Genomic DNA, 20203 nt, shown 5'->3' with positions numbered 1-20203 from the left:
GGGAGCATTACAGTAACATAGTCTGACCTTCTGCACAGGGCAAGCCAGAGATGCCCCATCCAGCCCGAGAACTAGCGGCTGAGACAGAGAGATTTCAAGTCTCCGCGCCCCTTGGGAAGTGCTCCAGCATTCCTAGAGACGACCGGACGATCACAATTCACTCCCAGGCACGCTTTGCTGCAGCAACATGGACAGAACCCAGAAGGAGAAGAACATGGAGAAATACGGGTAGATCTCCTCCACCTCATAACTTCTCCAAGCCCAGGAAGGCCGAGAATGAGCAGGACCAAGAAAGGATCTCTAGGGGCAGGACGGCAGCTCGACGGAGCCTCTTGAAGGACCCCAAGTGAAAGAAGATTGATGGTGCATCTCAGAGCATTGCCCGGCACGGGGGTCCCAGGGGGGCTCCAGGTGAGCGATGGCTCAGGCAGCCATGGGGAAGCGCGCACCACTGCAATGAACTGGAGTGCCCAAGTTGTCAGTTTCTCAGCACTGAAATGGCGGCACTCTCCCTTTCTTTGGTAAAAGTGGCTATTTCTCGGTGTCTCAGCGACCCCTTAGCAGGGATCGGGTCTGTACAAGTGGGTCTACACTGCAATTACAAACCCGCAGCTGGCCCGCGCCACCCGACTCGGGCTAAGTGCTGTTTATTTGCAGAGTAGACGTTCTGGCTTGTGCTGGAGGCCAGGCTCTAGGACCCTGCGAGGTGGGAGGGTCCCAGGGGCTCCAGTCCCAGCCTCTACACTGGAATGAAGCAGCTCCACCAGCCGAGTTGCAGTGTAGACATACCTAAGTGCCTGCTCGTCTAAGAGGACCATGTTTCCCAAACTGGGCTGGTTGCTCCACACCTCTCTGAGACAAGGGGAGGCCTGGGCGAAGAGGCGATCAAAGCAGGAATGTGGCACCAGGCAGCTCAGGGATTGTGAGCTGTGCATTTCACCCCCTCAAGTAGATTCCTGTGCTCCTGGGGACAACAGTGCATGCACAGTGAGCACGTGGCAGATCCCTGCCCTCCTAGCCGCCCTGGCCCTCTGGAAGTAGCACCCAGATGAGTGATGAGCTGCTGCATCCTTTCACCAAGCAGAAGGGCTTTGCACTCCACAGAGGAAGAGCAGCCTGTGGGTATGGCATTGACAGGGCTCAATTCCCAGCTCCGCCATGGACTTCCTGCACCACCTTGGGCCAGGGCAGGGACTGGCTACGTGCCCAGCACAATGGGGGCTCTGATCTCAGCTGCCCTGCAGACACTGCTGAAGTATAGACAACTACTAAGGCACACGGGCACTTTCCCTCCTGCTTGACAGGGCCCTGGAACAGACTAATACAGTGATTGAAGGATTAGTACGCCTGTGTGTTCCTGCTGCCAGGTCTCTGGGGTAAGAACACTGTCTGCCTCTCTCCTAATTCCACTGCAGCCCCTGCATAAAGCATGCACACAATCCTGGACCTCTACACCAATCTAAACCAATTATAAGAGAAGCCCACTAAGACCACATCTGTTGAGAATGGATATTAAATCAATATCTGAACGTCTTAATTAAATGTAAGCCAAAGAATCCTAACGAGGGCATCTGCTGCAGACACTGAACGCTGAGCTACCCTCCCCTTGCCCCACGGTCGGCAGATTCTCAGCAGGAGCCCAGGAGTTGCCATGCCAGGAGGCTCACTGCAGAATCCATCTGCAAGCCCAGCGGTGAGAGAGGCAGCTGGGGCTGGGGAAGGGAGGGCGCTCACCTTGTGCTCCATCGCAGCGCCTGGGGATCGCCCCCGGGACTGTCCTGCTCTGGAGTGGCCATGGAAGTGCTCGCTGTAATGTTTAGAATGGAGCGATAGAAACGGGCCAGTACAGAAAAGTCAAAACACTCTCTGACATTTTCACAAGTCTCTATTCCAGGCTCCAGGGGGAAGTGAGAGGAGCGCTCGGTCTGCACTGTCTGCGCTGTCGGAGGCATGTAAACAGGGGAAGGAACGTCTCTGCTATCCCCACATTTTCGCTGCCGAGTTCCCAGCGGTGGCACATACATTTCTTGCCACATTCATAAAAATAACTGGTTGGAGCTGTGGCTGGCGTCCGCGGAGGGGCCCCGGGGAAGTCAGTAATACTGTGAGACAGCCAGACTCACCGACTCACCCAGGGCCACATAGACCACATCCTGCCTCCCACGGCGGCCAGCACCAGATGTTCTGAGGAAGGTGCAAGAATCAGGCAGGCAAATGTGAGATTGTCGGCCCCCTTCTACCACTTAACAGAAACTGGTTTCAGCCCCCAAAGCCGGGGGTTCTCGAGCCTTCCCAAAGTATTTTACTGACCATTGACCCCAACAACTCTGGACAGTTCTGTTATCCAGAAACCTCCAGTCTCTCTTTGAAGATGGCCAGTATTGAATATGGCCAGCTCCTCAGCAGCAATGAGTTCCATAGTCTAGTCACGGACTGAGTTAGACCTTTACACCGGGGATTTGCTCTGTTTTTCCATTAGTGCATCAGAGAAAACCTCTACAACAGATGGGCAAAGCCACTATTTGCACTGAGCTAAATCGTCTCAGGTTTAACCAGGGGTAAACTGAACTGGTACGAAGTGCAGCCCAGAGCAACTCTGCCCGTCCCCACTTGGTGGCTGGGATCCCTAGTGTAGAGGAGGCCAGAGACAAGCAGAGAAGCTATGAGAAAAGGAGTACTTGTGGCACCTTAGAGACTAATCCTGCACAAGCAGGATTCTCTCAGCTCCCAAAGTCCCAATTTGCATAAACCTGAGCTCCGCTGCTCTTTACCAAGTCTCAGCATGGGACGGAAGCGCTGCCCACAGGTTTCATTTGTCAAGTGTCGGGGTCAGCAATCCCGCTGTTCTGCTTTGCAGAAGACAGCAGGCGGGGACCAAAAAAGTCTCACTTCTTAACAGCATCTATGCCCTGCCAGTGCAATCTAAATGGAAGTGCAGAGCCGCGTCGCACAGCTCCCCCAAACGGCACTCCAGCCTGGCTGGGCCTCCCCCAGCCCCGGGGAAAGCCAGGCTCTGGAGGAGTTTGCTCACATCACCCAGCAGAAGAGGAAAGAACTCACTTCAGGCAGAATCAAGTTCTCTCTTCGGTCACCCTTGCTATTTGACATCAACTTTCCCATGCGCTTTTCTCCAGCTGAGGGATGCCAGGTGGTTTGTTCTGTGCCAGGCCAGCATGACACGGTAGCTGCGGGGAGGCAGGAACCAGCAGCGTCAGGCGGCCTACGGAGAGCTACCGTACCACCATTCTTCCGCCATTAACGATGCTGGGCGGGGAGCCACGCTGCCCTGCTGGGGCATCTTCCAGCTGAGACGCTCCAGGCCACTCCTGAAGCTCCAGAACACCCCCCTTCCGCCCCCGAGGCCCAGCGTGCCAGTCACTTCCCAAACACACAGCAGGCGGCACAGCAAGGTGAAAGGACTTGCACAAAGCCACCACAAGTCAGAACTAGATCCCAGGAGCCCTGACTCCCTGCTCCCACCACTAGAGCCCACTCTCCTTCCAGGGCTGAGAAAGAACCCAGGAGCCTTGCTTCCTAGCCCCTCCTGCTCTAACCGCTAGACACATTCCCCTATCATTCAAACCCTTTGCCATTGTTCCATGACGCAAGGTAGATGCTGGAAACTGCCTGCCTCCCTGCAGCAGAGGGAAGTATTTTTTATAAAGGAAGAACACGACTGAACTGTCGAGAGCCAGAGAACCACCCTAGTAAAGACCGTTTCCCCCAGCGCCACGCGATTGAACGAAGCCATTCTGCTGAAGGGTGTCTATGGCCAGCCGCCCGCAAAGCAGATCACGCTCTAGTATTTCAAACAAACATTCCCCAGAGTTAGAGAGCATGTCAGCTGACCCAAAACCCGCCTAAACCACTCCAGCTTTACTCATGTAAACACTGTGGAGGGAAAGCTTTTTGGGTCTGCCTTCACCTGTCTGGACGAAGGGGCTGGGAAGACGCCAATCCAGGCCAGCAGAGTCAGTGGGTTTTACAAAGCCTCTTTGTTCAGGATGCCTTTTTGCGGGAAGAGGGGGAGGAGACAACAGCTCTGTTTGCAGAACGGGAGGACGTTGAAAAAGGAAGCACAGCATCACACCTGCTTTCCTACCCGCCTACCTCCTGCCGGAGGGCGCGGCAGTTGCTGCCACTCTGCACACGCCCCTAAATCTGGGAAAGGGGCAACAAGACAGAAGGCGGGAGGGTTACCTTGTTCACAAAGCAAAGGCTGGAGTTGGCAAAGCAAGGAGCTGCTCAGGGGAGATGAGCAGGAAAGAGGAACTGAATGCAGCACGAGAAAGATGGGGCTTTAGCTTTGCTGTTTGTATGGCTGCCCAGACACGGACAGCGCTACGCGGGGGGATGCATCGGACACATTCCCGGGCCCGGCAGACACTATGGCTGGGTAGCATTGTGGGGGGGGGGACAGGGGGGGAGGGGGAGAGAAGAAAGAGTACCCAGATGTTAGCAAGAAACCCCAGCATGCTGCAGCCCCTGCATTGAGGTGACTAGATGTCCCGATATTATTGGGACCCTCCTGATATTAGGGGTTGTGTCTTATATAGGTAACTGTACCACCACAATCCCCCCCAGAAAAGTCCCGATTTTTCACACTTGCTCTCGGGTCACCCTCCGAGGGCCCCTCACCGGTCGGCTCCTTGGTTACAAACATCTCCGCACCGGCTCAGCTGCAGCCAGTTCTCTGCAGCTCTGCACCAGGGAGCTGTTCCAAGCCCTTGCTGGCTCCAACACTCAGCTGCAGTATTTCTTGGAGTAGAGGGGACGGAGGCTTTTGGGGCAGCAGAAGTGGAGAGACTTGCAGGCTGGCTGCTCTCACCCAGCTTGGTCCAGCGTGGCACAGCGGGTCAGTCTTAGAATTCCCAGAGGTTCCACGCGACATTGCAGGAGCCCTCGGGAGTCTCCGTCACAGACCAGGACCCTACGGTGCTAGGCACTGTGCAAACCCAGAACACAGAGAAAGCTCACACAGCAGCGTTGCCAAGGTTTGCCAGTTCTTCCCCCGCACGCACGCTGCAAAGCGCATGCCCCTCATGGAGGGCTCCTCACCTGCCCCTGCGGTGCGTGTCCCCGCCCGGAGTCACGACAGCCCCTGGGCGCTGTGTTCAGGCACAGAAAGCCCCAGCACACAGGCAAGTGAAACCCAGTGGCTAGCTACAGCATGCACTGTGGACTAGACCCCCGTCCCCAGCCCAGCGTGCCAACAGAGCTCCCTGAAGTGCTGCAGCCGAAAGAGGTCATTGACAAGCGTGAACTGCACACCGCCACAACTCGGCTGATTCGGGCAAGGGAGAATATGGGAACCGGGCCTGATCCAGATCCAGCTGATGGCAGAGCCCCATTGATTTCAATGGGGTTTGGATCAGACCCTCAGGGCCCAACTGAACTCCAATGGAGTCCTTTAGTCCTCTTGGAAAATTTCAGCCTAAGGTCCCAACAGGGGCCAAGGGCTTGCTACTGTCCTGCACCTTGCGCACAGCAAGTACAAACCCACCATGCTGACCTGGCAGCATTTCGCAGCCATTCTGCCCTGGCTGCAGGTGAACCAAGCCCCATGTGTTCTCGGAGAACCTGGCCAGTCTTTATTCTGGGCTTTACCTCCTCCCCCACACCTGCGACAGAAGACATGCCTCGTTGACTTGCCCTGGAGTCCCAGGGGCCTTGCCCAAGGCAGAATCTGTCCCTTTGCTTATGGTTAGTGCTTCCCAGATTGCACACGCAACAGGACCCAAACGAACACAATAACGACTGTTGGCTGCAGTTGGCAAACACGAGACTGGGGAGGGTGGGGAGTTGTTGGCGCAGATGCTCAGAACTCAGTCAGTGGGGTAAGTCAATGGAGATTTCGCCCGACACAGCAGGACCCACGGCAGCAGCATGGAGCCAGCTTTCAATGCCCCCAAGGCGTTTTCCCAACTGGCATATTTGTTAAGGGGGCAGTCCTTAGAGAAACCATCCAAGTCAAGTTACCGCGGGCACATCCGGCATGTTGTTTACAGGCAGTGCAAGGAACCTGTTCCTCAGAGCCATCCAGAGATAGGCTGTTAACGCTAGAATCTCCCTTCTGAAGGGGAGGCAGAGGAAAGAGTCCATTCACCAGGGTGACAAGACATCCAGCGAGCTGCTTTCATGACGAGACAGCTGCCCCAAACCTCACCTGAATCAAAACGTACTCCCGTCCACGCTGCAAGGAGGGAACAGACATTATTTAATCTAGTAACCAGAGAGCTGAGAATCAGAGAGAGCTCTGCACTAGCAGCTGTGGGCTTATCCTCCACCTCAGGGCTGTGCTTCAGAGCTGGGAGCTTTACAAAGCCCCTTTGCTAGGTTTCAGAGTAGCAGCCGTGTTAGTCTGTATTCGCAAAAAGAACAGGAGGACTTGTGGCACCTTAGAAACTAACAAACGTATTGGAGCATAAGCTTTCGTGAGCTAGGTTTGTTGGCAAACCGGCTCCTTGCACACGTGCAATCAGCCCCACAGGCACACAATGTTCTAACAGCGACACGCTGCTGTGCAATGAAGGCTGTAAAGTCTTCAGAGTTGATTGCTTCATTTTCCAGAGCAACCTGGATCTGTCTGATAGAGCGGCGAGATTTCTACCCACCAAATAACAACGTTTGACTCTCCCCGTCAGCACGGAAGGCGGCTGCGGTCAGTGCAAACAGGGAGTTCACTGAAAGAGTCTCCATTTTGGTGCACTATATTTTCAAATTCTACACCGTCTCAACAACCACATCTGTTTAGCCTAGGAATCCTGGCGTGTCCTTCTCAGCAGCTGGAGCAGCAGGGAGGAAATTGGAGGCAAGGCTGCCATGCCTGCAGCTGCTGGTACCGAATCCAGGGAGTCATTCCCAGAGCAGCGCTAGCGCAAGATCAAAGCAGACTGTGAGCTTGGAACGGCCCACAGGCCCAAGGCCCCAGTTAGCTGCTCTCAGGTGCTCAAAGCCAGCAGTCACTGTCTTCAGTTTTAGCAGACCAGGCATGCTCCGTCCTCGCACTGTCACACCCCACCCTGGGAGCTGGGGGTCTCGCTGCCCTCCAAGGCTGCGCGAGGGAGGCAGGAGAGGTGCAGGAGAACACTAGCTCGCAGTCCAATAACCAAACTGAAGCCCTGAGGCCAATGACCGAGGAAAGGCACCTCACCAGGGAAGGGACAAGGCATAATGCAGCTCCCAAGTGACCAGAGATGGCCCATGGCGGCTGGCAGCAGGTGCGACAGCGGTGGGGAGGTAACACACACAATTCCTGGATCACAGGTGAGCAGGGGTGTGACTGCACCCAGGATCCCGCCGGTTTCCCAGCAAAGGGGAGTGCATCCAGGTGCAGAGGGTGAGGTGTGAAGGAGCAGCCAGGCCCTGGCAGGGGTCCCAGGATGCAGAGGTGGAGCAGGCCTTGGGGAAAGCAGGGCCCCCAGCAGCGGCGCCCTGAGATGGGTTCACTTCGGGAACGTCTGCACAGCAGTCAGGGGTGCGACTGGCAGCTCGTGTAGACGTACCTGCACGGCCTGCCTCGCTAGAACAGACATGAGGCTGCGGCATGGGCGGCACAAGCCGTCTGAGCCCGCCCCGGCACGCACGGTTGCCCCCACCACACACGAGCCAGCGCACAGCTAGTGCGGGTACCTCACACGTGCTGCCAATCCCAGCCCCGGCTGCAATGCAGATGTACCCACGGGGTCAGGAGTGCTACGCTCTGCACCTGCTGACTCCTGCGTGCTCTGCCGGCTCACTGGGGAGATAGCCGCTGGCCAAGGGGTCCTCCTAGCCAACCACTGGAAGAGGTGCAAGCCCCCAGGCCCTGCAGGACCCTGCGCAGCACGCAGGAAGGGGACACAGCATTATGGTGGTGTTGCCAGCCTCAAAGTGTTCGCAGGGAGTCAGGCCCTACAATCCTGATCGATAACAAGGATCTATACCTGGGGGGTTCTTTTTATTTGCCTCCTGGCTTTTAGCCTGCAGCGGTCCCATTTGCATTCTTTTCACCACATCCAGGAGGACTAGAAACTTACTTTTCCTTGAAACGCAAGCTGAGATTCTCACATTCATATGACTCCAGGAGCTGGGGCTTTAAGGTAGACACCCAGCGTGGGTGGTTCTCTGTAGCTGTGCGGGGGACGACGGGGTTCCAGGCGCCCAGACACGTTCCCCCACGTGCCACAGATGCCTCTTGAGACTAGTGCTAAAATCACAAGAGGTGGCAGCGTGGTTCAAGGGGAACAATTATTAAACCAGCAGACAGACGCGCTTAGAAATGCCTCAAGCTGGCTGGGGCCTGACCCCCCTCGGCCTGTACTCGGTGCAGTCCCTTAGAGCAGTGCTGAGCAGGTGTCCCAGCTCCAGAGCAGCATGCTGACGCTGCACACTCGATTACGGTGCAGAGCCAAGTTCCTGTTTAGCATTCACGTAGCACTTGCCAGCTTCAGAGCACTGTGCAGCACGAACTGACCTTCAGCCCCAGGGGAAGTCACTTTATGGTCCCAATTTTGCAGTGGGCTAATGAAGGCAGGGAGGTGTTGTGAGAGCAGGGACAGAACGCGGCAGCTAGTTCTGCCTGACAGCATCTGTACAGATTTCAGAGTCCCAGGCCTTGGTCTGCTGCCCTGCACCCTGGCCAGCCACACCCCCCACAGCGAGACGTGACACGACCCAAGCAGGGCCGATTGCCCCCTTGCAGTCACGCGCATGGCTGCACGAGGTGCAGGGCCACGTGGACTCCAGCTGATGGCCCCTAAGGGCTGACCGGACCCCCAAGAAGTGACCACTTTCTACCTGGCCTCAGCCAACTACTCATTCCACGAAGCCAGCACACACCATGTGTGGGGTAGGGGAGAGGCTGTCCAACCGCCCCCGTTATACCGACTGTGCGCTGCCCCTGTCCAGCCCAGCCCTCCCACAGGTGATGCTGCAGCTCTGGAGTCTCTCTCCTGCCCAGGGAGATGGGAGGGGTGAGTTTTAGCAGCTTTTCTCTCAGCACGAGGTGGCACAGCTCTGGCTCCTGGCTCACCCAGCACTCTGCGTGCCCCGTCCTCTGGGCTGGCCCTGCCAGGGTGGGTGCCTTCAACTCCCACTGACTTCAGTGGGTGCAAGGTGCTCAGCATCTCCCTGGATCACACCTGCTGCCCGACAGCCTCTTTCTGCAGGTCTGCAGTGCACAGCGGGTACAGATGGGTGCAATGCCTCAGGCTCATCTCGCACCCTCCTTGTTTGCCACTGTCCATCCCTCCCCCCACCACACACACCCCTGCCATTTCGCATGCCCACTGGAAACCAGACCGGTGTGCCTTCCACTACTGTGAACAGGAATCTGAACGCAAGCAGAGATGACCAATGGCCCAGATCCAGCCCGGGTTGGAGCACCGTCAGGCACTTGTACGGGTTGTCCCCTGTCACACGGGCACTGCCCTGCCCCTTGCCCACAGCCACGGGCCTCTAGCTGCAGTGGTTGACGGGGGTGCTAAGTGCTGGGATGTGGTGGCAGGCTCTGCTGCAGGGTGGGTGCAGTCCAACTCTGCTCCCTTCTGTCAATCACCTCTACCTGCTATTCAAATATTCCTTTGCACAGCAAACACGCTGCTTCACCATGGCACAGCTCTGCCCACCCCAATGCTCCGTTCCCAGGACGAGGCCGGTCAGCCCGGAGCAGCTCCCAATGAGCCTAGGACGTCTGCGGGAGGGAGCCCCTTAAAAGCACAACACCTAGCCAAAGGAAGGGACCCGATGCGGAGATGGGCCCTGCCACTCACCGTGCTGGGCCCAGGCCTTGCCTACACTAGGGGAAGAGGGGTTGGCTGGCATGCTTACACTGGACTTTCAGAGCTGTGCTGACTAACGTGTTCCAGCCACACCCTGCATCCCAATCTAGGCAAGGTCCAGCTGCCACGGAAAAGCCCCACCAGCCCGCTAACTGGCCAGATGGTGCCTGCAGAGCAGAAGCCTGCTTGTTTGCACAGCTAAGAAATCCTCCAAGGTCAATGAACACATCCCAGAGCGCACCGCTCTGAAATCACAGAGCACAGCACAGTGCTGGAATTGGTGGTGCATCTCTGGTCTTCGCACAAAGATTGCATGGGTTTAATTAAAACTGGGGGTTTGTGTCCTGCGTGGGCTTTCTGCTCTATTTAACCCTGACTTCTAGCCATTCAGCCTACATCTGCAAGGAACTGACAGTCAGGTGTAAAGGGACTGAAGAGTATCTGCACAAGGCTTGCACCACTTTAAATCCATTTACAAAACACACCTTTAGTTAAACTGGTGCAACTGGGGGTAGACCAGGCCTCGCTGGGTGAATCGGAGTGTAGCAAGGCGAGACAGACAGATATTTACATCTATCTATATCTTGGGCCCAGATTTTTCTGAGCTCTTTTAAATTTAAACAGGGATTGCTCATCTCTCATTTTTTATTTAATGCAGTTGGGAGTTCTGGGACTCTTCCTGCTGTGATCAGTGCAGACAAACAAGCAAACATGGAAAAAGCCAAGAGCAAAATTAACCCCAAACAAACATGTTTCATAAAGAAAACCCTTAAAACATGGATTGCCAGGCTCTTAATCCTCCATCTATTATCTGCTCCACGTGGCCTCAGGCCTTTCTGATTCCAGACGCCTTACCACGCAGCTGGGCTGCACCACCACTCATGTTACCTCGAGGATATTACACAGGAAGCAGCAGCATGAACCTCCATCCAAACTTATTCCATCGGACGCCCCAGGAGCTGTCCTTCAGGATTATGAAAACACAGGGAGAAAAAATGTAGAACAGCGGCAGGAACACTGCTGCCATGAGCTCACTAGCCGTCCTTCGCAAGCAAGCCTACGGGCAGATCGGTTTAGCTGAACAATTCTTTGTGACATATTTTCAGCAGTCACTGCATTGCATTTGCATGCCACATCCTCAGCACTTGAGTCACAGCTGTAAGGAACTTCTGACAACTGTTGAAAAGCAGCAACACAGATATCCAGTAACAAGACAATCAGATCCCTTGTAAGGGGAAGCTCAACAGAAAACAAGAAATGGTTCAATTCCCTGCTCTGCCACAGATGCCCTGGGTGACCCTTGGCTAGTCACTTAGTCTCTGTGCTTCATTTCCCCTCTGTGACACGGGATAACAGCCCTGCACTCCCTCACCGGGGGCTGGGAAGATGAACATAGTAATGACGGTGCGGGGCTCAGCTGCTAGGGTCACCGGGGCAACGTAAAGTACCTAAGAGATGAGATCTAGGAGCGAAATCTGGATTTCAGAGTCAATGGAAGTTTTTCCACTGAATTCAGTGAGTCCAGGATTTCACCCAGAGAGTTCTATGAGCTACCTGACCCTAAAAAAGCAGAAGCACCTTCTCAAGTCAGACCACTGTAAGGTGGGGCTATTGCCTCTCGGGGTTGTGGAGGAAGAGCAATGCATCTTTCTAACAGGTTTCAGAGTAGCAGCCGTGTTAGTCTGTATCCGCAAAAAGGAGTACTTGTGGCACCTTAGAGACTAACAAATTTATTTGAGCATAAGCATCCAATAAAGTGAGCTGTAGCTCACGAAAGCTCATGCTCAAATAAATTTGTTAGTGTCTAAGGTGCCACAAGTCCTCCTGTTCTTTTTGCATCTTACTAATGAATCAGAGGCTCAGAAAGCAGCATCGGGCACCGGGAGAAGGGGGAGACCAAACTGCGTAAGGCAGTCAGCCCCCCTGCATAAGGCAGGAGGCAGAACGTCAGACGCCCAGAGGAGAGGGCACCCTAGAGAGAGCCCTGTGTTGCATTATTAATAGAAACTGACCAATTCATTGAACACAAATGGCAGAGCCCCCTTTAGGAAGCTGCAGACAGAAAAGAATTCTGGTGGCTGACTGGCCGTGTCAGCGCAGGAAGCACCGTTGGCAGAGACTCAGGCCTAGCATGAGAATAGCAGGATTAGGGATAAGGGAAAACTCAGCCAGGCTTGAGTATTCCCTGGGGGAATCTCCCTTTCAACTGGCCGTTTGTTTCCAAGCAGATGAATTAGCTCAGTCGCCCCAGGTTCAAGCTGGATGTTATCTGTTCTGTGCAGCCTTTATTAAATACTTCTGTACAATCACTAAAGTCAACTGACAGGTCCCCTGGAAATGTGCCAAAGAACCCTCAAAGAAAGCAAGCAGCACCCTGGAAAATGATCTTAACTGCAGGGATCTGAGACTGCAGAAGTGGGTGAAGTGTTACAGAGATAATTAGAGATGACAACCTTCATGCAAAATCATCTAACATTGCACTGACCTATTTGCTACATCGTAAGTAAGGAAATCACAGTGTCGCATTTAATTTGGGACTCAAACTAATAGTCAAAGGAATCTGTGGCTCCTGATCATTAGAGGGCAAAGCAGTGATCCCATGGCAAAGTACAAAGAGTCCCAAAGAACTGCAAGGAAAGAAGACTGTCTCTAAAATCCAAGTGGAAAAGTTTGGAGCTTGCCGACAACGAATTCCATTCAAAACAAAAGCCTTCTGCAACTCCGCTGTGAAGAGCAATGGCAAATACGTTGACAGGCCACCTCCTGCCCCAGAGGGAGAACAACGTCCCCCCACGATAACTGAGGTGTGCATCACCTGCTCCAAACATCATAAAAATGGAGCCAAGTCACTCAGTGTCGTTTGGTGGGGGTGCCCAAAAGGGACTAGGTGTTTTCCAGACATACAGGAAGAGATGGCTCCTGCCTTGAGGAGCTTGGAGTCAAAGGGTGGGCAGAGGTCCCAGAAGGGGAACCACAAACAGGATGGTCTATACAGATCCAGGCAGCGTGGCAGAAAGAGGTTAGAGACACACCTGAGCAGGAGAAGAGAGGCCTTGCAGAGGAGCTCAGGGTGGTGCACTGAGCTGAATCGTCCAACATTAAGACACAGCAAGCAGCTAGCTGACTGATTAGGGAGGGTGACCAACCACTCCTTTGGCCAGCTCTGGTCCCAGAACACCCAGGTCTTCCAGACCTGAAGGCACGACACCTTCCTCCTCCAGCAGCATCCAAGCAGTCCGGCAGTGCTACCCGGCAGGCAGTAACTGATCAAACCCAAGCACTGTCTCCAGCTGCAGAATCACTAAATCCTAACCGGATTATGGATCACTGTGGGTTTAGTCTGGACATTTAACATTTTAAATCAGAGCCCTACCTTTAGGGAAGGAAAATCCCACGTCTCATCTATGACACTACTTCCCACTGTAATACGCCTGTTATCCCAACTGCGAGAGCTGCTTGGTGAACCTTCCGGCAGCTGGCAGGGAGCTGTGCTTTTCTCAGGAACGCTGGAAATAGCTTCCAAGTACACAAGCTGGGAAAAGCTGGGGGAAGGAAGCCAATTCTTGGGGCTGTTTGCAGCCAGGTGTTGGGAGTCCTGTCAGCTTGGCTGACATACTTCACAGCGAAGGAAATTCAATACACGTTGATTCGCATCTCTGACCTTTGTGAAGGAGCATGTCAGAGAATGAATTTCCAATCGCTAACAGGCTTCCCTCAGCAACCTGGGGGCTGGGAACAACCAGTGATTTTATCACGGCTTCAGTGTTACATAGAATCATAGAATATCAGGGTTGGAAGGGACCTCAGGAGGTCATCTAGTCCAACCCCCTTCTCAAAGCAGGACCAATCCCCAACTAAATCATCCCAGCCAGGGCTTTGTCAAGCCTGACCTTAAAAACTTCCAAGGAAGGAGATTCCACCACCTCCCTAGGTAACGCAGTCCAGTGTTTCACCACCCTCCTAGTGAAAAAGTTTTTCCTAATATCCAACCTAAACCTACCCCACTGCAACATGAGACCATTCCTCCTCGTTCTGTCATCTGCTACCACCGAGAACAGTCTAGATCCATCCTCTTTGGAACCCACTTTCAGGTAGTTGAAAGCAGCTATCAAATCCCCCCTCATTCTTCTCTTCTGCAGACTAAACATCACCAGTTCCCTCAGCCTCTCCTCATAACTCATGTGTTCCAGTCCCCTAATCATTTTTGTTGCCCTCCGCTGGATGTTTTCCAATTTTTCCACATCCTTCTTGTAGTGTGGGGCCCAAAACTAAACACAGTACTCCAAATGAGGCCTCACCAATGTCGAATAGAGGGGAACGATCATGTCCCTCGATCTGCTGGCAATGCCCCTACTTATACATCCCAAAATGCCATTGGCCTTCTTGGCAACAAGGGCACACTGTTGACTCATATCCAGCTTCTCATCCACTGTAACCCCTAAGTCCTTTTCTGCAGAACTGCTGCCAAGCCACTCGATCCCTAGTCTGTAGCGGTGCATTGGATTCTTCCGTCTTAAGTGCAGGACTCTGCACTTGTCCTTGTTGAACCTCATCAGATTTCTTTTGGCCCAATCCTCTAATTTGTCTAGGTCCCTCCATATCCTATCCCTACCCTCCAGCGTATCTACCTCTCCTCCCAGTTTAGTGTCATCTGCAAACTTGCTGAGGGTGCAATCCACACCATCCTCCAGATCATTTATGAAGATATTGAACAAAACCGGCCCGAAGACCAACCCTTGGGGCACTCCACTTGATACCGGCTGCCAACCAGACATGGAGCCATTGATCACTACCCGTTGAGCCCGACAATCTAGCCAACTTTCTATCCACCTTATTGTCCATTCATCCAGCCCATACTACTTTAACTTACTGGCAAGAATACTGTGGGAGACCGTGTCAAAAGCTTTGCTAAAGTCAAGGAACGACACGTCCACTGCTTTCCCTTCATCCACAGAGCCAGTTATCTCGTCATAGAAGGCAATTAGATTAGTCAGGCATGACTTGCCCTTGGTGAATCCATGCTGACTGTTCCTGATCACTTTCCTCTCCTCTAAGTGCTTCAGAATTACCCATCTGGCAGCACCGAGTGGTGCTGGGAATCTGAAGTCCTCTCCTCAATGGATCCATTTACTCAGCAAGATCACGAATACACTCTGGGGACGGCAGAATTATGGCTCTCGTGAGACAGGAGCACCCAGAGCTCTTTAAAATGCGACCCCAACTGCTGACAGGCAGGCCCAAGACTTCTTGTGAACAAACCTAGGGCCCTCAGGTTAGACCCCACCATTCTTGGTTAGGCACAGATTCACAGATCATAAAGCCGACCTCCTGTGTAACAGGCCACAGGACTCGCTTGAGTTAATTCCTGTCTGAACTAGAGCAGAGCTTTTCGAAAAACACCTCATCTTGATTTAAAAATGGCCAGTGGTGGAGAATCCACCACACCCCTTGCGAAATTGTTCCACTGGTTAATTACCCTCCCTGTTAAAAATCTCTGCCCGTTGCCTGTCTGAATTCTCTAGCTTCAATTTTCAGCCATTGGGTCTCATTAGACCTTTTTCTGCTCCACCAAAGAGCCTACATATCTGTTCCCTGCATTGCTCCTTAGAGACTGAGATCTAAACACCTGAACCTTCTCTTTGCTAAGCTAAAGAGAGTGAGCTCCTGGAGTCTTTATTGATGGATTGGTGATCCCTCGATTCGAGGATCATCTCTACCACGGATTTACATATGGGTCCTGAGACGTCATCACTTGTGCTGAAGCCACCCCTCTGGGAAGTAACCCAATGGCGCAGAAGTGCTGTGCACGCAGCTGTTCCCACAGAGTCCGCATCTCAGCCCAGCTCCTGACCTGGGTATGAAAACGTTGACCGCCTGTTCTCCTGTGTGTGATGGATCAACACCGTTCTGATCAAAAAAGTCACCGCAATCGCAAACTCTCTCTACGGTTCCAATGTGTGTTTGTGCTGGTGTTCACTGTCGTGTGCATCTTCAGGGGAAACTACATGGAGTCAAACTGTAGACTTAGAAAATTCATCTACCTTCCCCTCCTAAAAAGAAAAGGAGGACTTGTGGCACCTTAGAGACTAACCAGTTTATTTGAGCATGAGCTTTCGTGAGCTACAGCTCACTTCATCGGATGCATAGCAACTATGCTATACTATAGCTATGCATCCGATGAAGTGAGCTGTAGCTCACGAAAGCTCATGCTCAAATAAACTGGTTAGTCTCTAAGGTGCCACAAGTACTCCTTTTCTTTTTACGAATACAGACTAACACGGCTGTTACTCTGAAACTTCCCCTCCTAATACTACCTCTGTAATGACACCGTTTTCATGGGAGAGGGAAGTCCCAGCACTAAATTTAGTGAGTGCTTTTTAACAAATGAACAAAAGATAGAGTGATCAGCTTCCTCTAGAGCCAAAGATGCAAATGCAGCCCTCACTCAGAGATTACCAGATCCCACTACAACCTTTCTCCAAAAGCATCAAACATTTAAGGCAGAGGTTTTACAACCTTTTCCGAACAGGTACCCTCTTTCCATTTAGCAATATGAGATGGGCAAGTTGACAGCCACACCTATTTGCAACCCCATCCTGAGACCCTGAGAGTCAAGGATTTTTTATTTTTTTTTTTGGTCACACAGGTACAGAGGTGGGAAGGGGAAAGGAGAAAAATGGAGCTAACTCACAACATTGTAAGTTTCAGCAACACAGCAGTGTCCTGACTGGATTAGATTGGAGGCCCATCTAACCCAGGGTCCTGTCTCAGACAGTGGCCAGAAACAGACGTTTCAGAGGAAGGTGCAAGAACCTCACAGTAGCAGTTGTGGGGTAATCTGTCCCCCAACCTTAGGTCTAATAGCTAGAGATCAACATAAACCTGGTAGCAGGAAGTTAATATCCCTTCCAAATGTTGTTAGCATTAACTATAACAACTCTGGATAGTCTTGTTATGCATATAAATGTCCAATCCCTTTTTGAATTGTGCTAAATTCTTGGCCTGAATGATTTCCAAAGCCTGGCTATCCTTTGTGTGAAAAAGTATTTCCCTTGATCAGTTTTGAATTTGCCACCTTTCCCTTTGTCTTTTCCTCTTTTGACCTCTCTAGTAATAAATAAATTCCTGGGGAAACACACAAGCCAAAGAAACTCTTCTTCCGCAATAGCCTACTCCCTCCCCACGTCGGTGCGTGCATCAGATGGCTAATGGGAAGCCTAAGCAAGATGAGCATACGGTGCAGCTCAGTTTGCTGTGCTAGGTACAACCAGACGGAACTAATCAGGCATAGCAGAAATGTCTCCGTATTGATGAGAAAGAATGGCACAGAGAACTCGATTGTTCCTTGGTGTGCGGAAAAAAATACAATGAGATCATTAAAAGCAGGAAATGTGATGCACATGACCTGACAGTTCAGCGCTCCCCCTCTGGGTATCCTAAACACAGACGTGCTGGAACAACCTTGCTGCACTCAGTGTGCCCAGACCTTTGCACTGTGCAATTGTCATCCTGGCCGTCAGAGGTGCCCAGAAGTAGTAAAATAGTTAACTTTTGTCTAATTAGCCATGAGGCATGCCCTGCCCTCAACTCACAGGTTGGCACCAATGAGAAAACCACCAAGCAAGAGGAAGAATTCTAACCTTCCTTCGAGACAGTCTTCTTAATTTTGTGGCACGTCTGCTCAAAATTTAGCCTCAGATTAACAACATTCTAGTCCTGGACATCTGCACCATAACGGAGACAAAGCCAACCCCCGCATGCCAGCAGGGACGAGTTAACAAGGCAGGGTTGTTGGCTGAGTTAGTGAGTCGAGAGCTGATGTCCATGGCAGGAGGGTGGAAAGACCTGCAGTATTAAGGGCTGGCAGCGGCTCAGCACTCGGGAACCGGTTTCCACGGTATTTTTGGGGGTGGGGGGAGCCATAGAGGAGGGGATGAACAGAAGGTGGGGCTGAAAGAAGAGGACTCTTGTCTTACCTGCTGAGTGGCTTCTAAGCATTAGCTGCCCAGAGTAGGGACAGGCAGGGCTGAGTAATGATCTGCTTGACAAACGGGTGTCAAGTCACCTAGCACAGGGCTGCCTGATGCAACTCTTACGTGGGCTTTGTCCCAGCCGCCCTACCCAGGAGGTGGTCGGATTAGAAGAGCGCAATGGCCCGTTCTGGCCTTAGAAACCATCACCCACAGACAGCATCCGAGGTGCAGCTTTTGGCATTTCCCACGCGCTCGGGCTGGGCACAACACCCAACCTGGATGAAAGCCTCGGCTGTCCTGCCACCTCCTGCAGAGACGAGAAACCGACTGGCAGGGCTTGGCCTGTGAAAAAAATACTGCAGGAAGCCAGTGAGAGAGAGTTCACTGCCTAAACAGCTTGGCACTGGATGTACTTCCTCTGCTCTTTACAGACTTCCACAAGAGGCCACAACATCAGAGCATGGAGCCCAGGAACTTGGGAATGAACTGCAATGCCTTTTTCCAGAGATCCCCAGTGTTCAGGGAGGAAGCGAGCGGCAGCGAGCAGAGCTGACTTGTCCAAGGTTACCCAGCAGGCCAGCAATACGCTTTGCTACGGTGGGCACCTGCCACTTGACCACTCACACAGCTGATCTACTGCACTGCCCCGCTGGGCACACGGCCCCTAGTTCTCTGTGCCTGGGCAGCCACTCCTGCAGCCTGCTGCTCGTTAGGGCGTTAACGGTCGTTGGCACCCAAGCGAGACAACTACAGCTGGTAAGCGGAAGGAACACGTAGGTTCCAGATACAGGGCAGTTCAGCATGGTGCAAAGTAACAGCAGCACGGACTCAAACAAAGCTGCAGGTGGTGCAGACGTCGGGCACGAAGCACGAGAAGTATGCTGGCACTTTTGTCTTGGGTAAACAGCAAACCGATACCACTTTTGTACAATAAAAGAGTCACATGCTCCATGGAATGCTCACTGAACAGCAGGGTGGGGCCACTCAATTCCGCACCCAGAGATCTGGAGGCCAGACACTTCACTTTAAAGAGGCATGCAAAAAGTCGGCTAAAAATTCTTTTTAAAGGCTGGCAGGCTTCATCCATTATACCCAGCGGCAGGTACACGGTCAAGTTTTAATTTCTCCATATTTCTTCCCGGGATTGTTTAAACTCCAATAAAAAAAACAAAAAGAGAGAGAGAGAGAGAGGGCCATATTTCGAAAGCATCACAAAGCCAGGCGCTGGAGACCTCCTCTGACTCTCCTGAGATACAGCGTTTGGGAGATCTGCATGCATTGTTGCAGCATTTAATCATGAAACAGGACCAGGGGCAGCATTTTTAGGTATTTAAGGCCCCTGCATATTGCATCAATACTACTTCCTGTTCAGAAAGGTGTACAATTCAGTGTGGGTTCTTATAATCTCTCTGGCAGGGAAACACAACTCAGCACCGGGTCAGCTCATTTCTCTGATCATGCAGCCACCAAATTGAAATGCGTTCCTGCCCGCTAAAGGCCTTAGCCGGGGGACCAGAGAAAACTGCCCTTTGAACAAAAAGGCTCTAAGCAGGATTCTCAAGCACCCAACAGCTCTCACTGAGCACAGAGCAGAATCTCGCCATGCTGAAAGCCATGGGAGCTGCTGGATGTCTTTTGAGTATCTGGCTCACCGTCTCCTCTGTCAGCTCGAACGAAGTCGCTGCTTGCTCTGACCGGGACAGAAGGTTATGGATGTGAATGGGATTTTGTATCTATTGTCCCTTTGCCATGCGATCCACGCGTGGCGCTTTGATCCATTTATGTGGGACTCAGACTCCCAGGTTAAACAGGATGAACTCAGATAGGCTGGACCGGCGTTTCCAAACACAAATGCTGCTCGGAATGCTGCTTACGTCCCTTCAGGGAAACAAACGATGCATGAGCACTTGAGCTGCATGCCTATTCTCAGACTGATGGAGTGATTTATTCATGCTGAACTGCTTCTCTTCCGTGCAGCAATACACTTGAAGGAAGAGGAAAACAGATCTGCACTGTGGAGGTAGCTGGATTCCCCGGTTACAGAGATGGAGCGTCTCCATTTAGCTCAGGACAGTCTCACCTCCCCCGGGAGCCTCATTCAGCCTGACTCCCGGCACTTCTACACTCAGCTGCAGAAGAGATTAGAGGGGAGACCTGTATTAGACACTTAGGGGTTGGTCATTTTATTTTAGCTCCAAGTTATGGCGTTCCCCTGTACTAGTTAGCACAGTTTGGGCTCAGGGTGGTTTTACTTGCACTCCTTCGTGTTGGCTTGAGGAACATGAGAGCTGCCAGGCTGCTCATCTTGCCCAGTAGCCTGTCTCCAACAGCTGCCAGGACCAGAGACTTGGGGGGTGTCCAGAACAGGGCAATTATGGAGTGAGCCACCTGTCTTTCACTTCTGGCTTCAGAGGTTTAGGGTCACTCCAAGCACGAGGTAGGGTCCCTGACCATCTTGGCTAATAGCCA

The 20203-nt window shown here is 52.6% G+C and overlaps 1 protein-coding gene across 10 annotated transcripts in view; it reads right to left on the bottom strand.

Moving 5' to 3' along the window:
- Positions 1-20203, bottom strand: part of SIPA1L3 (signal induced proliferation associated 1 like 3) — a 113335-nt gene that overhangs the window by 40675 nt on the left and 52457 nt on the right. Inside the window, exon 1 of one of the 10 annotated variants that reach the window (XM_043534592.1) lies at positions 10650-10871. The exons of 8 other annotated variants lie outside the window; for them this stretch is intronic. The gene's annotated coding sequence lies outside the window, so the exon portion shown is untranslated. Of the gene's footprint in view, positions 1-10649; positions 10872-20203 lie in introns of those variants that run through there. One more of the 10 variants, XM_043534591.1, reaches the window with a different exon arrangement.

The sequence above is a fragment of the Chelonia mydas genome, chromosome 23 (assembly GCF_015237465.2).
Source record: "Chelonia mydas isolate rCheMyd1 chromosome 23, rCheMyd1.pri.v2, whole genome shotgun sequence".
NCBI classification, from domain to species: domain Eukaryota; kingdom Metazoa; phylum Chordata; order Testudines; family Cheloniidae; genus Chelonia; species Chelonia mydas.
The sequence above is the reverse complement of the archived record's forward strand: the minus strand, read 5'-3'. Positions and strand labels throughout refer to the sequence as shown.